This window comes from Mya arenaria, chromosome 12 (genome assembly GCF_026914265.1).
Source record: "Mya arenaria isolate MELC-2E11 chromosome 12, ASM2691426v1".
NCBI lineage: Eukaryota > Metazoa > Mollusca > Bivalvia > Myida > Myidae > Mya > Mya arenaria.
Window position 1 is genome coordinate 67,148,748 of NC_069133.1, and position 22,691 is coordinate 67,171,438.

At 34.0% G+C, this 22,691-nt stretch overlaps 1 pseudogene; it reads left to right on the forward strand.

Moving 5' to 3' along the window:
- Positions 1 to 859: 859 nt before the first annotated feature.
- Positions 860 to 21,477, forward strand: LOC128210903 (TWiK family of potassium channels protein 18-like; annotated as a pseudogene).
- The last annotated feature ends 1,214 nt before the right edge of the window (positions 21,478 to 22,691 follow it).

Genomic DNA, 22,691 nt, shown 5'->3' on the forward strand with positions numbered 1-22,691 from the left:
CTAGACGGTGAGACATTTTTTGTATCTATTGCAACTTAGTGGTTATTTAGACAGTGCTCGAGAAATATTCAGTTTGCGGGATTTCAGCCTCTCAGAACTTTTAATTCAATGAAAGGATGATTTGTCCATTTTTACAACTTGAACCTCGATTACGCTACATTTAGCTCGAACAAAACTCGCAGTCATGGAATAATATTTCATAGATATAATTAGAAGTTTAAAATTATTTATAATTGAAGGCTGTTAGAAAAACAATGAATAATTATGAGTCATCTGTTAACCTGCCTAAAGGCGTAAAACATACTTATCATGTGAGTCTGATTCGTTCGATAGAGGGCATTGTAGGTATTGAAGAGACAATGAGCCAGTTGTAAGGTGCTATAAGAACAATGCAGGACTTTGGAAAAAGTTTTTCTCCTTTTCTCTCGGATAATGTTTTAAAAACATGTATGAGGATGGTGAAGTGTATTCAATACAGACAAATACCGCAAATAAAGTAGACATTTTCGACGTGCGTAAATAAAAATGAAAATCCCATCGTATTATTCTGACTCATGCCATTAAGACGAGTTACATACTACCATCCTTCCAACTTTATTTGTTGTAAAAAGTAATGCATTCTTTTTTAATGTAAACAACGCAAGCAGATATAAATATTTTAACGTATTTTATTGCACGCCTACATCAAACAAACTTCCTCTTAGTTTAAGTTGTGTTCTCGGATAACACGCTTTTACGTTCTTCTTGCAGCTGTGCTGTTTTTATAATAAACATATCGTCTGCAATTGTAATATAAAATAGTGTGTGAAAATCAGTGAACGTTTCTTGTATTTAACTTTTATCGAGGATACGTTGAACCATGGCGATGGTTTCTACTGGTGACGGTGATGACCTTCTTGACTTCAGCAACAGGTTGGAGACAGAGGATCAAGGTTAAAACCATCAACATATATTTTTGTTTCATATCTTGCATTTGCCAAATACAGGTGTAAGAACTAAGATTTAAGAAAGTATTATCTAAGTTTTAGTTTTATATTTTGCATGCCAATTCATGTCAACAGCTGCTTAGAAATGTGGTGCATGCCATAATTATGAGTAGTCTTCCTATAACCATGCAATAAAGTAGCATCATTATTCACTTGCTCTGAATGTCTATATGTAAATATTATGGATTCTTAATTATTATATTCGCATATTGTAGTTATACTCAGATTTGCAGCAATAATGACTTGAGGACTTGTTTCCTGATTCAGGTAGTCCTTCGTTATTGACAGCTGTCACCTAGGTAGTGTATGCGGTGAATGATCTTCAAGCAACTGGTTTTGAGTTTGTCTCCTTGTATTCGATCATTGAACCATAGAAAAATATTTGTTATGCGACAATTTCTCTGCTTAAAATTATTTGATTGACTAAAAGGAACTCTTTATGTTTCAACGAAGAAAGCTTAAGTCCCAAATTTTATGTTGCTGATAAATCCTTGTCATTTTAATTATTTCTCCAAAATTGAGCCATTTCATTATAATCAAGTTTATTTGAAAACAAAATCGACTGCAGACTGATACTTAATTTTAAAAATAATATATATATATATATATATATATATATATATATATATATATATATATATATATATATATATATATATATATATATATATATATATATATATACATATATATATATATATATATATATATATATATATATATATATATATATATATATATATAAAAGCAAAAACTACGTCACTCGTACATTTGGGCATAAATTAAGCCTTAAAAGAGGCACTAGTTTACATTCTTTATTTCGGCAATGTTCAAGCTGTTCAATTTCAGTTATTGTTATTTCTTTTATAAGCCAATAGTTAACAGCAATTTACATATACTTTGGAAGGAAATTTATAAATGTAAGTACCTCATGACCATACACTTACGTAACATCTAGCGAATGAGAGTGATTTGATGATGTTGTTTCACAATCGATGTAAAATAAATATGTTTAAACTAATTGAATAATTCAAGCCTAAAATAATTCCATTTTTGATAACGTTATTCACGCTTATCAGCTCAATAAAGCATTAAATGTCGCATTTTTATATCGGTTATTAATAGAGCTCTTAATTGAACGTGTGGTCTTGTTTTATCATTGATACAAACATTGTGTTGTCATTTCAAATTAACGTTCAATGTCTGACTCACTAAAACGTGAACGAAACACTTTAACATTTGTTCTTATTATTATACAAAAACCTAATTCCCAGTGTTTTAGTCTACGTGTACAATTATAAACTATTAAATCTAAAGTTTTTTCCTGTCGTTTTAAATATTAATATACATATATTATATATTATACGTACGTATATTTTATATAATATTGGATTTATATGTATCAGTTGCAATATCAGTATTTGCTTCCTTTGTGAAATGGGTTTCGAACAAGCCAATCTTCATCTCCTTTTTCTCTGAGAAATCATCCTTGTTGAAGTATAAAAGTCGGTGATATCGATTTAATCAAACTGAATAGGAAAGAAAAGCTGCTTGTTCAAAACATCAGCCTTGTCTTCACGCTCATATATTTATGTTGTAGATGTAAGGAACTACTTTTTATTTACCTTTCAATATATCTTTGAAAGATTCCATATCTATAGTCACTTGTCGACCAACTTGGTATGTTTCAGTTCGTGTTATGAAGTACTGCTGGGTCCGGATTCTCTAACGCCTTGACTCTGGGTTTCAGTCTCAATACTCAAAACTGCATATCTTCATGCTATTGTATAGTTGCTATTCAAATAGCAATTATGATTAAATTGGCCATATTTGTTGCAAATAAAAATATATTCTAAGATGCACTCTTACTCTCAAATAAGATTTACCACAATTAATAATATTGTTTTAATATTCCAAAAAGGATAAATACATGTTCAAAACAATGGTTCTTATGAAGGATATTGAATTTAATTTAAAAGAAATGAGCTTAAAGCACAGTATTTCTACCTTATGAGACTATAGTAGACCACAGTTAATATTTTAGCATTCACCAATCATCAGTAGTTAATATTTTCCATAAATGCATCATTTAGTTAGTAGTTTTGGGTTTATCATTCAAAATTTATGTTTGTTATACATGTGTATGTATTGATTTTGAATAAGAGTGTCAATTTAATATTTTCTTTTATTTTCTGTAAAATTCAAGACTACGAAAAATTCAATACATTTAAAAAAAATCAGTCTGAGTCTGGCACTCAAACAAAGACACAAGTCGTTAGTGAATACGGACCCTAAACACTTTGCATCCAAGGGCAGCCTTCTGATGATCTGTTTATCAACATGATATCTTCTGTTCAACAATTTGAAGAGATTCCTGCTTATCATGCTTTTACCGGTTCACTTAGTTGTGTTATTCATGAAATTCCTAAATTCGTCAAAAGAAATAGATTCTACTCATCAACCACAACATTGAAATCTGTGATGATGATGATGATGATGATGATGATGATGATGATGATGATGATGATGGTGGTGGTGGTGGTGGTGATGACGATGATGATGATGATGATGATGATGATGATGATGATGATGATGATGATGATGATGATAATAATGATGATTACATGGAATAATACATAACTCCTATTAAGATAAAAAAATCAATTTTCATATCACATAGAGGTAAACAAAGTGTCCATTTCTAACAACTAATTGTTGATGTTGTTTTTAATTAACATTGCAGGTAAAACAAATTTATTCAAATATACAAAGTGACAGTGTTATATGAGTTCCGCAATGAAATTATATAAATCCCACTTCACAAGACAGATGCACAGACAAATTGTTTCTCTTTCTATTCAGCACCCTCAAGGAAAATTGTTCAATCTTTAAAATGTGTTTCACTATCCATGTCTATTTACCCCCTTGTTTTCGATACAAATAATTATTTTATAAGTTGACAGGAAAAATGAGAAGCGCTTTTTTAGAGTTCCTTCGTTTGACGGAAAAGGCCACAAACAAGGTATACGAATAGAGTAAGAAACAGTAATGCATACTGATTGTATATAAATAGGGTGTTTCGTTGTATGAAAATAGAGTGTTGATAATATCAAAGTTGAAAGTTATTAAATATAAACAACTACTTAGAACGCTTGGGCAAGATCAACTCAGAACTACTAAGACATATAAAGCGTTAAAACAAGAGCAACTGAGAACTAGTATTAACACAATAACAGGAGCTACTGAGAACTAGTGTGAACACAATAACAAGAGCTACTAATAACTACTAAAACAATGTAACAAGAGCTACTTAGAACTACAAACAGCTACTCATAACTTTTACAAGAGCTATAAAGAGTTCTTTTAAAGCACTAAGAACAATTCGAAGCGCTTCTTAGAACGTATTACCATCATAAATTCTCATCTTTAATAGTTCTTTAACTGCTAGAATTTTACCAATTTGACCTTCTCCACACTTGGCCAATTAGAAAACTTGCTGGTCATATGTATTGCCACTATTGGCAAAATGTTCGATCCTTTCCTTTCTTTAAGATGCAATGTTTCCAATAATTTTGAAATATATATTATCGACATCATCGTCTACTTCGTCAGAAGGGAAAATAGAACGGGGGAGGAAAAGGCAATGGGTAAAACGGGGATAAAATGTTAGAGAAGGGTGAAGGGGGGCGAGAGAAGAGAGGGTGGAGGTGAAGATAGAAGAGGATGGGGAGCTGGATAGAAAAAGGGACTAATGGGGGGTAGAGGAAGGGGTAAATAGAAAAGGGATAAATTGAAGGAAATATGGCAGAGGACAAAAAGGAAAAGGGGTAGATACAGATAAAGCAGAGTTAAGAGGTAGTGTGAGGAGGAAACGAGACAAGAGGATAAGTGGAAAAGGGTGATGAACAAGGGACGAGTAAGGTCGAGCGATAAGGTAAGGGAAAGGGAAAGCGAAAATTAGAGACCATTGGTGCTAGGAGTAATCGAGATAGTCTATTAAACAGTTCTCGTAACATGAGTAACGACATAAGCCTGCACGATGTTGACTCTGAGCGTCACCGGAATTCGCAGAAGTGAAGACAGATCACGTACTATGCACGGCCAAAGGAACGAGTAGTGGCTGAGAGCAATGCTCGAAAACCTGCACCGCCAGTGTATAAATTTTCGCACAAAACAAAATGTTACAATATCATTTTTTAGAGCTTCATTCTTGAGTTATACTATTCCAAAATGGAGGTTTATGTTATAGTTTTCTTATTAAGAAACATGTTTATGCCTTCTGGATTTGTTTTCTTCAGTTTATTTATATCATACATAAGCTTAATAAATAATTTATGAATGATAGTATAATAACAATGATTAACTGTAACGCGTTTACCATTACCATTACAATAAAAGGTGCAAAAATGTCAATGAAAGAAAAAAAAAACACGTTTGAAACAAAAGTTACATTTTGGTTGTACATGTAAACCTGATGTCATACCAGATACTTTAAATTCAAATTATTTTAAACACAAATGTCTATTACGTATGCCTGAATTGACACCCCTCTTATATGAACAGCCTTAAATGACAACCTGTCATCAAACATTGAATTACAAAATTACATTCATACTTTTTAAGTATGTCGTGGTGGTTCTTTATAGTTATATGTACCTCTGAGTAGGTCTTAGTAATTCTAAGTAGTTCTTAGTATCTCTTAGTAGCTATTAGTCCGCGAATACAACACATATCATATATCGCCACAGGTAAATGCTCTGCTTCATGTTCAGGTGTATTGATTTCACATGGGAAGTGATTTGTGAGATATCAATACGTTCTTGAAACAGACACTAATCCTTTGTTTATGTGAAGGGTTTATCAAACTGTGATCATTTCATTCATGCTATGAATCCATCCACTCGGAAAACCTATTGACTTCAATGCGATTCTGGAGCAAGGAAAATGCATGGCTCGATCATTTCTGATAGAAATTCGGGACTAGATTAAGGTCTAAGATATGATATTGCACTATTATCCCGAAGTCACCATAATAACAAAAGTATGTGTGTTCACCACCTATACTTATTGTTCCACAAATACAAATCAAACGCAATTGTGCTTATCTTGTCTTCCCTTAATTGATATATTAGTAAACAGTGTGATCGTACGCAACTTTTTTTCTGATAGTATATTAACCATGCAAGAACTCATTTCATATCGTATCGTCTTGTTAACCACCTACTCATCAAAGATCTATGATAGATAACTAGTATTTCAGTCTCGACTGATGTAGAAACCATCTTCGTGAAATGAGTTGCTTCTTTCATGCGAAAGAAGAGAGGGTGGAGTTGATGCCTGTATAAACCTGTATGCCTGTTCCAGAGTTCGATTATTTGGTGTGGTACGTTTAAGACAGTAAAATGTTCTAATGTTTCGCGTGGTAGGTTAAAGACACTAAGATGTTCGAATGATTAGTGTGGTAGGATAAAGGCAGAAGGATGTTCTAATGATAATTGTGTTAGGTTAAAGACAGTAAGGTAAGATGTTCGAATTATTAGTGTGGTAGGTTAGAGACGGTAGGATGTTCTAATGATAAGGATGGTACGTTTAAGACGGTAGGATGTTTGAATGATTAGTGTGGTACGTTAAAGACGGTATGATGTTTTAATGTTTAGAGTGGTAGCTTACAGGCGGTAGTATGTTCGAAAGTTTAGAATGGTAGGTTAGAGTCGGTAGGATGATCGAAAGTTTAGAATGATAGGTTAGAGTCGGTAGGATTTTAAAATGATAAGTGTGGTAGGATAGCATAGGAATAAAGAGCGTTTATCAATATGTTCCGCAGTACATGTATATATAAGTCATTGCATAACATTGATTTGATCACGGGTCATGTTGACCTATTTTAAATATGCTTTGTGTGATATATTTCTTTAAATAAACGTTTTTCTCTTATGACAATTAAACGCATATCCATACCATGAAGTTGTTTCCAATGTTTTGAGTACATTATTTATATGGAACGGTATTGAAAAACAACATTTTTTTCAAGTGAATATGTAACCATAAACTAGCGTGGCGAATAGTACAACGCTAATTTCATGCACGCACGTCAGTTATTGACCGTAGTCTCAGACAACAAAGTTCAGAACATTTACTTAACCCAAAACCTTGTGCTTGAAAATAGTTATGTATAAGGCAATAATTCGGTGAGTACATGCAGTAACTATAACATATTTTTGTGAAACTAGGGCAAGATTTAATATGACTATCTAATATCAGTATGCTAAAACATCCTCTGCACCTTCATTGTGTTCATATTGTATTGCCTAAATTTGAACATACTGAAATTGGTTGATTCGTTAGTCATTGTATGAGAAATATTCAGTATGGGGGATTTCGCCATCTCGCAACTCTCTTCGCTTCAATCTATGAATAACTCCAATAAACCCAGTGTAGTGGTGCAATGTTATGTTATGTTTGTACCTATATACCTTTACCTCCGGTTGTTATTGCTGGACATAAAACAGTTTGGAATTAAAAACCTGACTAAGTTTATTTTTCCGAGCTCTTTGTGTCTGTCGAAATTTGGTCCGTCGTAAATGTCCCTCTTTCAAAATTGATATATATGTCTACAAAGCAACACATACGGAGTTAAGGAAATTACATTCGTTTACAATTATCAAAATTTAATTAATATCAGAAACTTTAATCTCATTTAATGTGGTGAAACACTTCTCAGTTTGATGCACTCATTTTGAAATAGTAATACTGATTTATTTCCAATACATCCTCCACTTTAATTGAGCAAAGAGAAAATCCAGGTTGATTAATACAGCATCCGTTTAACATTTGAACAATCCTACCCACTTATAAACCGAAGAGGGCACTTATTATGCATTGTCAGATACCCCCGATACACTAGTATAACGGAATGAGCGGCATGAACATCGTTGTTGCCGACGGTTTACTTATTATGAAGTTAAACCAATTGAAGGCAAAACTAAATAGAGCCTAAATATTTTTATTGATAATTAAAATTAGCGAAATTTAAAAATGACTGTAGAAACCCCTATAAGATCAACGTTTCCATAAAAGTTTGATTATTTTGAGGTCTATTTCTGTTGCCAATGCAAATGTAAGTTATTTATGATTGTTGCAGAGTTGGTATTTGGCATGACCCTCAGCACTTATCACACGATGCCTATTAAATACTATTAAACAGTGGAACACCGCTTTTGCTCCGCGAATACTTTCAAAATTCTGATCGTATATCTACGTTCAACTGTATGCACTTGATCAAGTGTACTTGGATTGTTCTGTTTTAAGTTACGTATACCTGTAATGATGACATTTATTAGCACCAATTTTACGAGCCCGTCATGTTTTATCGCCCACATGTAAATACATGCTTGTTAAGTATGAACAAGAACAGAACTCTTGGCCTATTCAATAAATTCAATTACTGAAAAAAGTGTTATGTCATATTGACAATAGTCATATTTTGTATCATTTTCAAAACCGAAATACAGAGGAAATGACTTCACACCGGGTATACACTGTTTTAATTATGTTACACTCCATCAAACTAATTGAAAGATCTCATAACACGTCGTAATTTCAACCTGTTGCATGTACTTCAAACATATTTTGTAGGATTTTGTTGTGGTGTATGTGTGTTTTTGTTGGCATTGATTGTTTGTACTCAGCCTGTGTATAAGTGGTTTATTTGTTAATTAATTATTCAATATTCGACCAAAATAGCTCATCGCCAATATTTTCCAGACGATATTGCCCAGATTGATTGAAAAATGATACGATCCAGAGATTTGAAGACGATATGGACCAGATTGAAAGATACCAAAACATGAGTTATTCTAAAAGGAAATACCGCGAACAAATTAGTTTAAAAATTTAATCTCATATTTCAGTATGAACGTACGGGAGGATAATCCATATTACAAATCGAATGCAAACAGTCTAAACAACAGCAGCAGCAGCAGTAGTAGTTGCAGCAGCATCAGTGGTAGTAGTAGTAGTAGAAGTAGTTGTAGTAGTAGTAGTAGTAGTAGTAGTAGTAGTAGTAGTAGTAGTAGTAGTAGTAGTAGTAGTAGTAGTAGTAGTAGTAGTAGTAGTAGTAGCAGTAGTAGCAGTAGTAGCAGTAGTAGTAGTAGTAGTTGTAGTAGTAGTAGTAGTAGTAGTAGTAGTAGTAGTAGTAGTAGTAGTAGTAGTAGTAGTAGTAGTAGTAGTAGTAGTAGTAGTAGTAGTAGTAGTAGTAGTAGTAGTAGTTATCGAGCTGATACACTACGGCCCAGGTCGAGTGGTTACGATTCGATTCGTATCGTTTGCAAATCAATGACATACCGTCCGCCAATCTGGGCTGTAAACTATATTAACCATGACCGAGTGAGTTTGAGACTCATGGGCCGTCAACCCTGTCCATATTAACGCCAACCTTGGACGTATCGTCCGTAAACCCGAGACGAATTGTCCGTTAACCATATACTTGGTCCGATGATCTTGGATCTTGGATCTTGATTTAATTATTCAGTCAAATATGGTATAAGCGATTCGTATTGTGATGATTCCGAACTAGTATGTTCATTTGGTACTGTTCCAACACACACAAATGAATAACAGTAAGAGACTAGCCGATAAATATCATTAAATGTAATTACAGCAAAACAGTAAGAATTTAGGCTGCGTGGTAATTTAGCCTTCTGGGTAATTAGGCCTCAATGATAATTAAGCAAACAGAATGATCAGTCTATTTTCTGGAGCAGATCTTGTATGTGTAAAATTATTTGTGAATGATCTGCAGAAAGGATTTTACAGAACATTCATTCCTATTTTTCCTCTTTGGGTGATTGCGCATCATTTAAATGTTATTTCATTCATAATCCCATCAACGCAACATCATCGGAATATGCTTGTCATAAATCAGGTGGCATTTTATTGCGGTTAATTGTATGTGATGATGAAACAAGTGACGTCATTGACGCCGCCGCTGATCAAACAACCAAATTAACACGTCCAATTGTCATAAAAGCGTTATGTTCAGTTTTGACGTTGGTTTAATCCTGAAGAGAATTACAAATAAAGGGAAAAGATATAAACATTGAATATTCAAGACTTGGGGTTCGGACTTAAATGACCATGTAATGACCAGATAGTTTAATATGGCAATTAAACGCAATACAATAAACACTGTGTGACGTCAATATGATGCTATTTATATGCCTTTTAAGAGAGTTATATTGAATATTCCATTCATTCCGACAACATATTTTTATGACATATTTCCTGACAATGATTGTAATCTAAGCATTTTCTTCCGATTATTAATTAACGCCAAAAAAATTCTAGAAATAATTTTACTGTAGGAACATATGGTAGTGCTCAACAGAACATGTGCTCTACTTTTTGTTTATAAATTTTCAACCCAATTGACTTTCATGTTGCTGTTATATATCATTTATATGATAATACATTAACCTCGGGCTCAACAGAAACATGCAAAGAATTGTGCTCCGCTTCCTTGATTCAAAAATGGTCACATGGAAACGAAAATTGAGCAGTTGCAAACAAAATGCATTTTAGGACGTTTATGCCAAATGGCTTCTTCGCAACTTGACTAGTTCCTATTGATAGTTGTTTACAAAAAGTATGGAACGTCAAAAAATCAATGGAAAATGACATGCCCTTGCAACTAACAACGACTACTCCTGGTGTACATCACCTACAGCGGCGAATCCGTGGTCCAGTAGTAACACACTACATTGTCTTTCTCGTGTCTGATAGTTTATGATCCAAGTGCTGATATCTAGTAAAAACTTGGGAAAACATGGATACTTCTTCCATGCTAATTTAGTATACATGGATGCTACATGGCCCATAGGAGCACTAGTTTTACGCACTTATTGTTCAGTAATATTGTTATTGTCTTTTAGTTTGCATAAACCTGTGTATATATTGATTGTGTGTTTAACGGATATTAACAAATGTATTCAGGATTAGGGTTTAATGTAAGAACTTGGAATGGTAAATAGAGAAGGAATTTGTAAGTTGTAAGTTTTATTTTCACTCGTATGAGAATATTTCACTTAAATGAATAGTGAACACATCAACACATTCAACAGTGTTTGAACAAAGTAGAGTATAATCAAGGCGCGGGATACCTGCTATTGAAGTCATGTAGATAGGTAGCTTGATGTGTATGAACACTTCCAATTTCAATATTATTTACGTCATTCCAAATTATAGAAACCTAAATGGCTTCCTTCTGTACGTTTAAAATAAGTAGATAATGGGCCCCGGGTTGGCAGACATTCCGGGTATTCTGCAGATGACTAACCGCATGCTATCTTTATACTATATGCAGTAGTATGTACACTATATTAACTCTTACATGTAAAACAAAGTTCAAGCTTTCTTCAATAATCCCATGGGTGCCAGCAAAACTAATATACAAAATGATTCCGCAAAATATGATACTGTCATGGCGATAATGTCATTAATATGAATCAATAATGCATATTCTGAAATGAGCAAACTAGAACGATATCGCGCTAAGGGAATAAATCAATTTGGCGACATTTTTACTAGAATAATTGGTAGATTTGTGAGTAAGCCGGACACAAGTGTGTTTTCTCCGGGCATTTTGCCCCCCCCCCCAAACACACACACGAAACAAGACCACAACCTGGTGTCACATTTTGCCAACGGGAGAAAAGGGAAATGTTATAACTTGTTTCAAAATTAATCATAACATAAATCAGTTTAAACTTAATAAACAAGCTTACGAACTAATGTTTTCTTGATGTAAAATTATTCACCGTTCATATTGCAAATACGTTTATTTACACGTTTACATACCTTGAACGACAATGATTCAGCCGTAAATGAGAAAGCTCGTTTCAATCTGGGATTGTTTTACACAGATGAGAAATGTAAGAGGCTTCATTGAAAAGTCTATCTGAATTGCTTTTCTTACATTGCTTCAGCGAAGAACTAATGACATGTATATTACTCTTCGGTGCTAAGGTATTTATTTCTTCGGGACTTTCCAGGGTAGCGCAGTGACTAGGAGAATACGGCAGAGTATGCCAACAACATTCAACGATCTGGACGGAACCAGCATGAGTTATACAGATAAGCATCAAATGTCAAATATATAACACGTGTTTTTAAAGAAAAGATAAGCTTTTACAAGCCACTGGATAAATATCAATCTGGTAACACAATATTTTTTTTGTTTTCGTTATGTCACAAAATAGTTTTAGCTGGTATCGCGATAACACTTAATCGTTGAGGCCGGTGCCAGTTAAATAGTTTTGAAATCAGAAATTACGGATTATACCTGCTGTGTCTGAGGTCTTAGTATTGATTTTAATAGTGTTCTGCTTATTCTGCTTCAATATAACAAAATTATCTGAGATTTTACCTTGGTGTTTCGAATGACTGCGTGTCTAATTACGGACGTAAAGTATCTTTCTGCTGTGCATCATCGAGTGCTTTTAAAATTTTGTTTAAGTTTTGAGATTTAAAACTTATATAGGTTGTAGATTCCAAGCGATTCAGAGATTATATATGTGAAAGGTATAGATACAAGTGGTAAGTGTAGAATTAATTATATTTACCCATCGCTGAACATTATCTTTAATATAAGAAAGAGCTGGTGGTTTTTGACAAAACGGATCATCGACAAAACGGACCAGCAACGAAATTGCCAATTTACACGACATAAAAGGCAAAGCTTAAGGTTGAACTAATAATTTAAGCATACTTTTAAACATTATATTCACAATATCATTTAATTTAGACAATCGATAGGCCTCAACTGTTATTTTTTCACCTGTTCCGATTTATTACAACAATTGGTCCGGTTTGGTTAGTCAAGGTTGTATTTGAACCCTTATTCTTGACAAATATTCTTAAAAATTGATATCATAGTTTAAATGCACAGTTAAATATGGGTTTAAATTAATTACAATACTGTATGTTACGATGTTGATGACTTGTATTTTGATGTTGTGGCCATTAGCCCCAAATGTTTCCCTTTCTGCCATATGTATTAAAATTATAATAGTTATATTCAATATCAAAACCAGTACTTTGTTATGCTCAGCAATATTTTGTACTATTCGTTATTAAATCCAGGTTAAAATGCCTATCAACGCGATTTACGCCAAGACGAAGTTAAAAGCTTTGCCAACGCATTAAGTAATTAAAGTTGGAAATATTTCTTTTTTAAAGCTTAAGCTTGCCGTAAAATCCCTGTTAAGGTTGCCTTTTCTTTATTGTATATATTCTGTAGTACAAACGTAGTTGCTTTTGCTGCGGAAATGTCTGCTACATGAAACACGCGAGTTATATTTTATCTTTAAAATGTCAAGTTTATATATATAGCCTGTTTTGGCAGGATTAAAACTATTCTTGGCAAATGTATGTATGAGACTAGACGTAAAAGTGATGGTATTTCTCAACACTGACTGTTTTGCCAATGCGAGGCAGACAAAACCATTGCTGTAACATTTAATTAATATGTACTAACATTAATTGTGCCGTTAACAGTCAGACAATATTTTTCCACAAAAAATAAGTATTGACGTACTTTTGTGCACGTCCGTCTCATTGTTATATAGTACGGACAAGGTCGCAATCTGGACTTAATTGGATAATTTTGCTTCGTACAAAACGCCAACTATCATTATTATTTGTTTAATGTTCAGTTGGTTCTCCTTTTCGGACTTTTAAAAAAACTACAAATAAGCTGATATGTGTTATTTGTCCCAGCGGGGTTGCCTTATTCAAATGCTCCATAAATAGGTATGTTTCTTTATGTGTAGATACCCCAACATGTCCGATTCCTGGAATGTTTGCGTTGTAAATACATAATCAATGTAATCTTGTCCTGGGGATTTAGAGAACATCTTTCTTTTTCTGTTTGTCAAGTAATAACAATAAGAGTCCTAGCAGTATTCGTAGTTCAACGAACTTTAGGTTGAGCAGAACTATGTACTTGCCAAAGTATCCCATCTGGATTGGGATTTTATTGTGTTTGAGTCATTTGTGTTTTGTTTTAAGCTTTTTATACTAATTGCTTTCCACAAGAAAAGGGAAAGGTAATTACGTAAATTGAAGGGAAAACATGCTGACATGTTGGCATTAAAACGCTATAAACAATTCAAAGGAACTTAAAACCAATGGTGAAAATTCTTGGAGGTTTCCAACCTGTTTCCATGATACACAACAAGCTGCATCCATCACTCGCTCATTAAGTATGGCTCATGTTGTTTATACTCATAGTTCGTGTCTAGTTACATGATCGGAAGAAAACTCTTTTCTCCCACCTCAGATAAGTAGATCCAATAGTTTAACCATGCTAGTTAATCTTATCTTGCCCACGGGCGAAGATAAAATGCCCGTATGGAACTCCTTTTTATCGGTCACTACATTACAATTACCTCCCTTGTTGAAGACTGTCGTCAGTAGCATCAAGGAAATCTTGTCTTATGGTAATATTTAAAACGCTAATTAATTAGTTCTCGCTTCAAATGTCACCATAAAACAGATTTCACGCACCATTCAAGAAATAATGCTTCATTTTTCTTAGAACTATTTAAAAAGACCGATTTGACTTTTACCATTTACTAGATCACTACGCGCATATCCATGACAACCACAGTCTATCGCATATCCATACGCAATTATTTTCACTAAGCACAAAAGATTTCCAGCAAAAATACATTTTTACTTATATTTGTTTAACTGAGGTTGGAGAAAAAGCATCTTCCGTAGCCGCTCGTGTAAGATAGTTTCATCCCGACCCTCGCGCAGGGTCGGAATGAACCTATCTTACACTCTCGGCCATGGAAGATACTTCTATAATCCTATAGATAGTATATCAAAGATAGTTTTGTCTATTAATAAGGCGTTTGTGATTTCCAACAAGCAGAGTATAGCATTTATATTGTATATTTACATATTTACATGAAAACATTAGATAACAAATCATAAGTTACGACCTCTAATGTACGTTTGATGATCTGTTGTTTCCATATTTCATAGCTTTTAAAAAGAATCAAAATCCTTCAAACCAAAATGCACACTGCCAATGAATTTCCGGTTAAATTAAATCCGATTACATTTCTAACTCATACAAAATATTACGGTTGCATCATTATATTATGATTGTATTATCAAGAATGGATTATGTTATTAATTCCATTCTCTGTGTGCCTGTGGTAGTTTAACTTGGTTGTTAATTTTACATAAAAGTTTCATAACAATAAACAAGGTACAGGGCAAATATTTCTGAGTGGATTAAAAGTAAACATTTCTTCTAAGTTTGAGGTGTTTATGCTTCTCTTAGAATAACTGAAATATATTTCAGAGGACACTCGTCTCCTGTACAAACCGGAAGGGTCGATGGACGCGGACGACGGTCATTTGTCGGTGTCAGCTGCCGGCAGTATGGACACATTGGCCACTGACGTCACGGTTTCTTCGGAAACGCTGGACCAGCCCGAGGGATGTTTTGGAAAGACAAGAAGAGTCGCCCAAGCCGTGTACAAGGCGGCACGATCCCTGGTTGGGCTTATCATTATTCTTATAGCGTACACCGCGCTCGGCGCCGCCATATTTATGGCAGTGGAATCATATCATGAACAAAAGTACAACTCCAACATTACGGATTTAAGAAAGAATCTAATTACTCAATTACTGCAGTCAGTGAATCAGGTCCGAGACGTGAACAAGTTCAGGGCGGACACAACCAAGCTCTTTGTGGACTATGAATCGGCGATCCGGGAGGCGATTAAGAATGATGTGACCACGGACTCTACAGTAGAGGTGTGGACGTACTGGGGCAGCCTGTTCTTCGTATGAACTGTCTATACCACCATAGGTAATAAGTGTTCAAGTTTTATATATAAAAGCATATATCTCGCTTTGTACTTAAAATCTAGTATATCGATACCAAGAACAAAAGGACAGGTACATGCTTGCAATGCATTATTTCTTCTATATTTATAGACAGCGTCTTCAACTACAGATACGGGTACTAATCCAAATAGTCTTAAGTCGACTTTTAACGATGTTTTTATATGGCAAATCCTTACAAATTGTAAGTCTTATTTGGATTTCGGATAAAGCGTATATTGTATCGAATGTTTTATAAATGTTTTGATAATTTTTTAACATATACATATAAAATTGATATATTTGATTTCATAAATATTCCGTGCATGAAAAGTCAGTATCCAACGAACAATTTTAAGTTTAAGGTTTTTATATTCCATCCTGTCAAAACATAACGATATATTATATAAAGGCCACCCATTACTCGCGATGAAATAGTGTTGATTGTCAGACTCTGTGTCATTAAAAACCTTTTTGAGCTGGATAGATTTTATTTTACGAAAAAAGCCTCTTTTTTATGCATTTAATGCGTTTTTGTCCAAAATACCTTTACAGTTACATGATATAATATGACTGCATTTTTTATAATCTATATCAGACATCAAACATTTTTCACCTACCCGTTTGGACGTTTAGGGATTAGAAGAAAAATCCCGTTTTGAACGTCTATTATTCTAGACTAACGGTGTACAGCAGTGAACATGTTTGCATCATTTTTTAATATCAAGCAATCAATAAACCAAGTCAGCTGAGTTATTATGGATTACAACATAATAGAAATATATATATGTATACCATACAGAATTTATAGTCTGAGCTGCGAAAGAAATAAACTTTGTCAAGCCCCAGAACACGTTCAAAACATGTGTTTTTGTTATGCAGTAGAAATCCAAACATATCGGTTTTACATATACAAAACTTAGCTTTATCTAAGCGATATCATATTTACTTTAAAATCTTATAGCTTGGTGTCGTTTTCTTCCCTGGTTATGATTTGAGATGCCGAACACCAGCTCTATATAAAATAATGTAATAAATAATCAATATTGTACATGTAGTATATTCAAAGAGTGTATGTGTAGGAGATAACATATGTTCTTTCTCAGACAAGGCCGGGTATTGTTAGTGTTATAACAATATGATTGTTCATTTTCCATCCCTTTGCAAATTTTGATATATCTGTGGAGAAATGATAACAATGACTATCGAATTATGTAAATTTATTTTTTATCTTTTTATTTTTTATCAATATTTTTCGTGTTATATCCCTATAATACTAGCGAATGATGGCCTTTGTTTAACAAAAATAATATAAAATAAAAAGCACACGCCTTCTCTCTCTCCTTATTTCTTACAAACTTATACATGAAAGACTCAGATTAAATTTTCCTATACTAAACCATGATATTGATTAACCTGTCAAATACATGTTTGTAAACATGTTTTAAAATATGAACATTTTAAAAGGCATTAGCTTTGTTATGATTCGTTAGGTAATAGATTCCTTTTCATTTGCTGTACTGTTTGTACAGACACAATTTATTTCTAGAAAATTGGTACATATGGGGTTCTACTGCACTTTTTTCAAGAACTCACCAATGCCTATCGAAGTGTTTTCCATAAAGCTAGATTTTAACATGCATGCTTTGTATAACAACAGTCCCACATATTATATATTATATATATAATTTATTTTGCACTCTTTATGGAAAACGATAGATGTTCATGTTTTTTTATAAATAACACATTCACTATAAATACGATGTAAGGAACTTTACTTGGGAAATAACTTTTTAGTTGTGTAAGTTTCGGACAATTAAAAGAATGGTGAAATATAGTGAGAGAGTTCTGGTACTTCCATTAAACACCGGGAAGTAAAACCAATTGCCAAAATTATAAATGGTAGAGTTAGTGGTATTGTATTCCCTGTATTTCAAATGTTAAGATCGTGTTAGAGTTGTGCTGTCTTCTTTTCTTTACACCATGTTCGTAATTCGCAAAAATGATCATGACATTAACGAAATGTTTATCAAACTTTAACATTGATTCGAAATATTGTTATTTATTACTACATTCTACTGTATGGAATTTTCTCGTGTGCCGTACTGCGTTCAATTTCTAACACTTTTCGCTTTTATTTTTTTAATATCGTTTCATAAATTTGCTCATTTCATAGAAACACAGCATGCACAGCTTTCTGCAGATGAAAGCATAAGTTTTATACACAGAGCTTTTTCAAACACTCAGGACATTTTAGAAACCAGTACTTTCCAAATAATATATTTGCACTGTTTTCACGTAATAAGGCATTGAGCGAATTAACAATTCAGTCCGTCTGTTGAAACATAAGTCTGTCTCTCTCTCCTAGCTATACATATTGATAAGATATCGACATAAACAATGAAACACTTTCAGTTAAGCCTAAACAAATAACATGCGTGGTTCCTATAACCTGATCGACTGTATTTTTTAACCACGGTCAACGACTCAAAAGTTTTAATCTTAAATAAAGATATCCCTGACCAGTAGTAAAAACGATAATTTAGTCGTGTTAAAACACATCCTATGTAATATAGGGATGTTTTCTGTAGCATACGCTTGTTCAGACTTTAAAAGAAATACCTTTTCCAATACTTATGTGATTATGTTTCAAATGCCCTTAATTTAATAATGTTTTTATTGTTAAAAGAAGCGTAACAGTTTAAACATAATTGAATACATGTTTAAATGTAAGCATTCTGGTGCTTTTCACCATTGAATATAAAAAAACCAATATACTTATATGTTTGAAGTCACTTCTGCGCACCTTCCGCTTTTCAAAAAAAATGTCTCCCTAAAACTAAAGGTTATTATTTCTTGGCATTTGGTGTAATAATTATGTATTTAAAATAAGAATCAAAATGAATAAAAGCGAGCGTCATTTATGATGCAATACACGATGCCCCTTGTACTTAATACCAATGTAAAACTGTTATCATATTTTGTTGAAAATAGTTAGTAAGCGAGCATTTGGGTGGTTTGCTAACCTATTTTCAGCAACTGTGTATCATACGATGTGGAATGTCAGGTCCATTTTATCACATGTTGTTTTTCCTCAGATAAATAACAAAAAAGACTTGATGGCGAACCGGCGAATGCCACAAATCGCAATGTTATTTCCTGTGCTATATTCACTGCAGAAGTATGTATGTAATTACTAGAAGAATAGAAAACAAAATATATAACCGATCATTTTAAATCCGTTTAAGAAAAGATATGAATGAATACTTCGATAATATCCAGTAAAAAATGCAAAATAAATACTATACTTTTGACAAAATTTTAAATTTTGACTCATACCCGGTTTGATGATGTCATAACTGTTAATTGTAATTTATTGACATCATTTTTTTTTAAATACTGAAAGTGCCGAAGGTTTTGCGGTAGAAGAAATATCACGTTTTCCTTTTTTGTTAAAAACGAAAACGAATACTTTTTTCGAATATATCTTTATCATTGAAAATATAAACAATCGTATGACTTGCTGGAATATTTCCATGAGTAATGAAAGACGAATGGTGCTTGATATTCTGTTTGGCACACAAAACACACATATTTCCCAAACATGGCCAAATTCCGTTAGTGTTGTGTGTTTCTATATCACTTTTATTTAACTTTAAATACTTGATCTACCTTTCTGTTCTTTCTGGGGGGGGGGGGTATATAAGTTTGTTGTTGGAAAATGTTATTAGAATATAATTAATTTTTAAACGGACGCATCAGTTTTGCCTCAGATGAATACCATGTTAAGTGTGTTCATCATAGTATACATTTAATGAGTGGACTAAATTAAAACTAGCTAATGGACACTACTTCTTTTGATATGCAATGCCTTTAAAGTATGACCATTGCTCGTGAACATGCAACAATAATCGTGTTTGTCTCGCACTTTACGTGGACCAATTTTCATGCTACGTGCACGTATTTCTGTAGAGATACTTTAACACGATGAACAAGGTTTATATGATTGGTATTGATCACATTGTTACATTTTCGGGATACATAAACTTCTACCTAGCTTTTACCGGGTGGTTTTGTATATGCTAATGATCATGTTCTACGATATATGCCCTGCAACCCTTCAACATGTACACATGTTATATGTTAGTTCGTTACATTGAAGAGTTATTTTACTGTTTTCCAGGTTACGGGAACATATATCCCGTAACGGGTATCGGGCGTATGTTGACGATCGTGTATGCGAGTGTGGGGATCCCCCTGGCGCTCTTACTGCTGGCGGAACTGGGGAAAGTGTTCACCCGGGGTCTCAAGTAACTGTGGGCCTTCGTAAGGAGGTACTACTACACCGGCTACTTCCGAAAGGTCCGTTCTTCGCTTCAGCACAAATATCAGGTAGCTCTATTTGCTTTTTATCTATTTAAGTTGTGTTCCTTATTAAAACGCTCAAAACATTGAATTGAAAGTACGCAATTTCACACTACTCATACTATCGTATAACTTGTGTGTATGTAAGTTTTAGAACATCATTTACATTTTATAAAACACTTTTTCCAACTTCTTGTGTTCAATCAGGTTACGAAGTCGGACTTTAAGAAGAAAAGAAGCCGCAGTACTCCTGCCCTTGTAGAACAGGCGCATGTTGAAGCAGGAGAGACGGGTAGCCTGAAGGCAAAGAGCCTTCAAAGTCTTGACGACGAGGCGGCCGCGGCCGCGGCGGGGCAGCGCAGTCGCAGTAGTTCCAAGGTGGTGTATGGGTACGAGGTGGACGATGAGTTTAATCTTCTAATCAGTATTGCGATCGGTATCCTGTTTGTTTACATCATGCTGGGAGCGACAATGTTCACGATATGGGAGGACTGGACATATATAGAGGTATTCTTCTTTGTATTCGTGTCCCTTTCAACCATTGGCTTCGGTGATGTTTTACCTGCACATCAGAAGTTTTTTTTTATCTCATCGATATACATGTTTGTCGGTCTGTCATTGGTTTCTATGTGTATCAATGTCGCGGTCGAGTTTTTCCACAGTATGTCCAAAAGTGCTAAGCAGAAAATGGGCGAGGCAAAAAGAAAGATAGGTGATGAATACCAGGCAAGCGAAAATGCGCGGGAAAAAGTATTTGGTATGAAACACAAGTAGGTTAAGGCAGAAGACAGATGCACGTCTCACTAAGGTAAGAATAAAACTTACTGATAAAACATTTAAGTTCAAACATAAGACTGACAAAGCGTTTACTGGTATTAAAACAAATATATCAAACGAAACAACCAGATTTAAAAAGCGAGCCGATGAAAAATTCAGAAAAAGAGGGTCAACTCCGGACGGCGGTAGCCCAGCAAATATTTCAAGAGAAAAAGTAGCAACTGAAGACATTCCCGAAAACATACCTGCCGCCGACGGCACATATAAATCAATTGTGGACGTCCAGTCAACCACCACTGAAAAACCAATATCACCTAATCGCCGGACGGAGGGTAAGAAAAGGGCCCCAACTCCGCCTACATCACCTACAAAATCCCCAACAAAGTTCCCTACAAAATCGCCGAGCGTTCCAAATATCTGTGAAGAAAGACACCAAATAGATATTTGAAATGCCTGGGTGCAATAGTTTGTGTTAAGTTGGCAATTTAACCAAGACAGTTTAATAGCTCTCTAGATGGTATTATCAAGATTCAACGCGATACAGATTTGCATTAGTTTCAACATATATGAAATGTATGTTGTTTATTTTGTCAAATTGATAAATATCATAAATACCACAAAATGTATAATGGAATGGTTATGGTAATTTAAAATGCATTTACCAAAATTAATTGACCAGGAATGTCGCAAACACACGGCGCATTCATTTGGTAAATGCATACTTATAATACCTTTACCAGCTTAGTGTATGATATTATATATTATCTACTGATCTAGCCTCTGTTAAAAGCGACCGACTCATCCGATTAAAATAAAAAACGGCTCACCGTTAATTTACCAAAATAACTTCATGTCTAACTCAAAAGTGCATAAATACTATATATATATAGCCTTGAAACGGTCAGTAAAATGTAATATTACATTTGTTTACGATTTGTTAGCTGTTCACACATCTTTTTTAAATTTTGGTTCATGGCGTATGCTTCGACTGCCTCCAGAAAACGGCAACCTTAACTGTCAATTATAACTACTTTGCACAGGCGAAAAGGGCGGAGCGATCTCTGGAAAAAAGACGACTTTTCCAAACCATGTAGATCGACAAAGTACTCTCTACGAAATAAATGTTTATGTTTATCGTCAAATTTGAACTACATTATATAGAGCTGCAGAAAAAATGGCAATTCCTCTATTGTTATTGGCCCATAAATATGTGAGAACACCAACTCGTGTGGGACTTTAAGGCGGGAAGGTCCAGTAGTTAAACCAAGACTTGTTAAAGTCAAATAGTCGTATTGACCTTCGACAAGCAATTACCACTAGGCAGTGTTCACTCCCATTTTCGGAATGCAAACTTTCAAAATTGTTAAAAATATTTGTTATAATGAACTTGGATAGGCAATGAAAGAGTGTTCAGTACGCAAATAAAAGGAAGCACATTGTAAGCACCAGAGCCAAAACAGATATAATTGTGAATAGTGAGACTATGTAATTGCTGTATATCGCGCAAAATAAGGTTAAAATGGTTGTGCCGAAATTCTATGTTGGAGAAGGTTTATGAGCAACATATTTTGCTAGACCTTTCTTCAATTGATGTATTTATAAATATGCTGATGTTGTTTTCCCTTAAAGAAGATTTCTGGCGTGAGTTTCTTGTCTGAACAC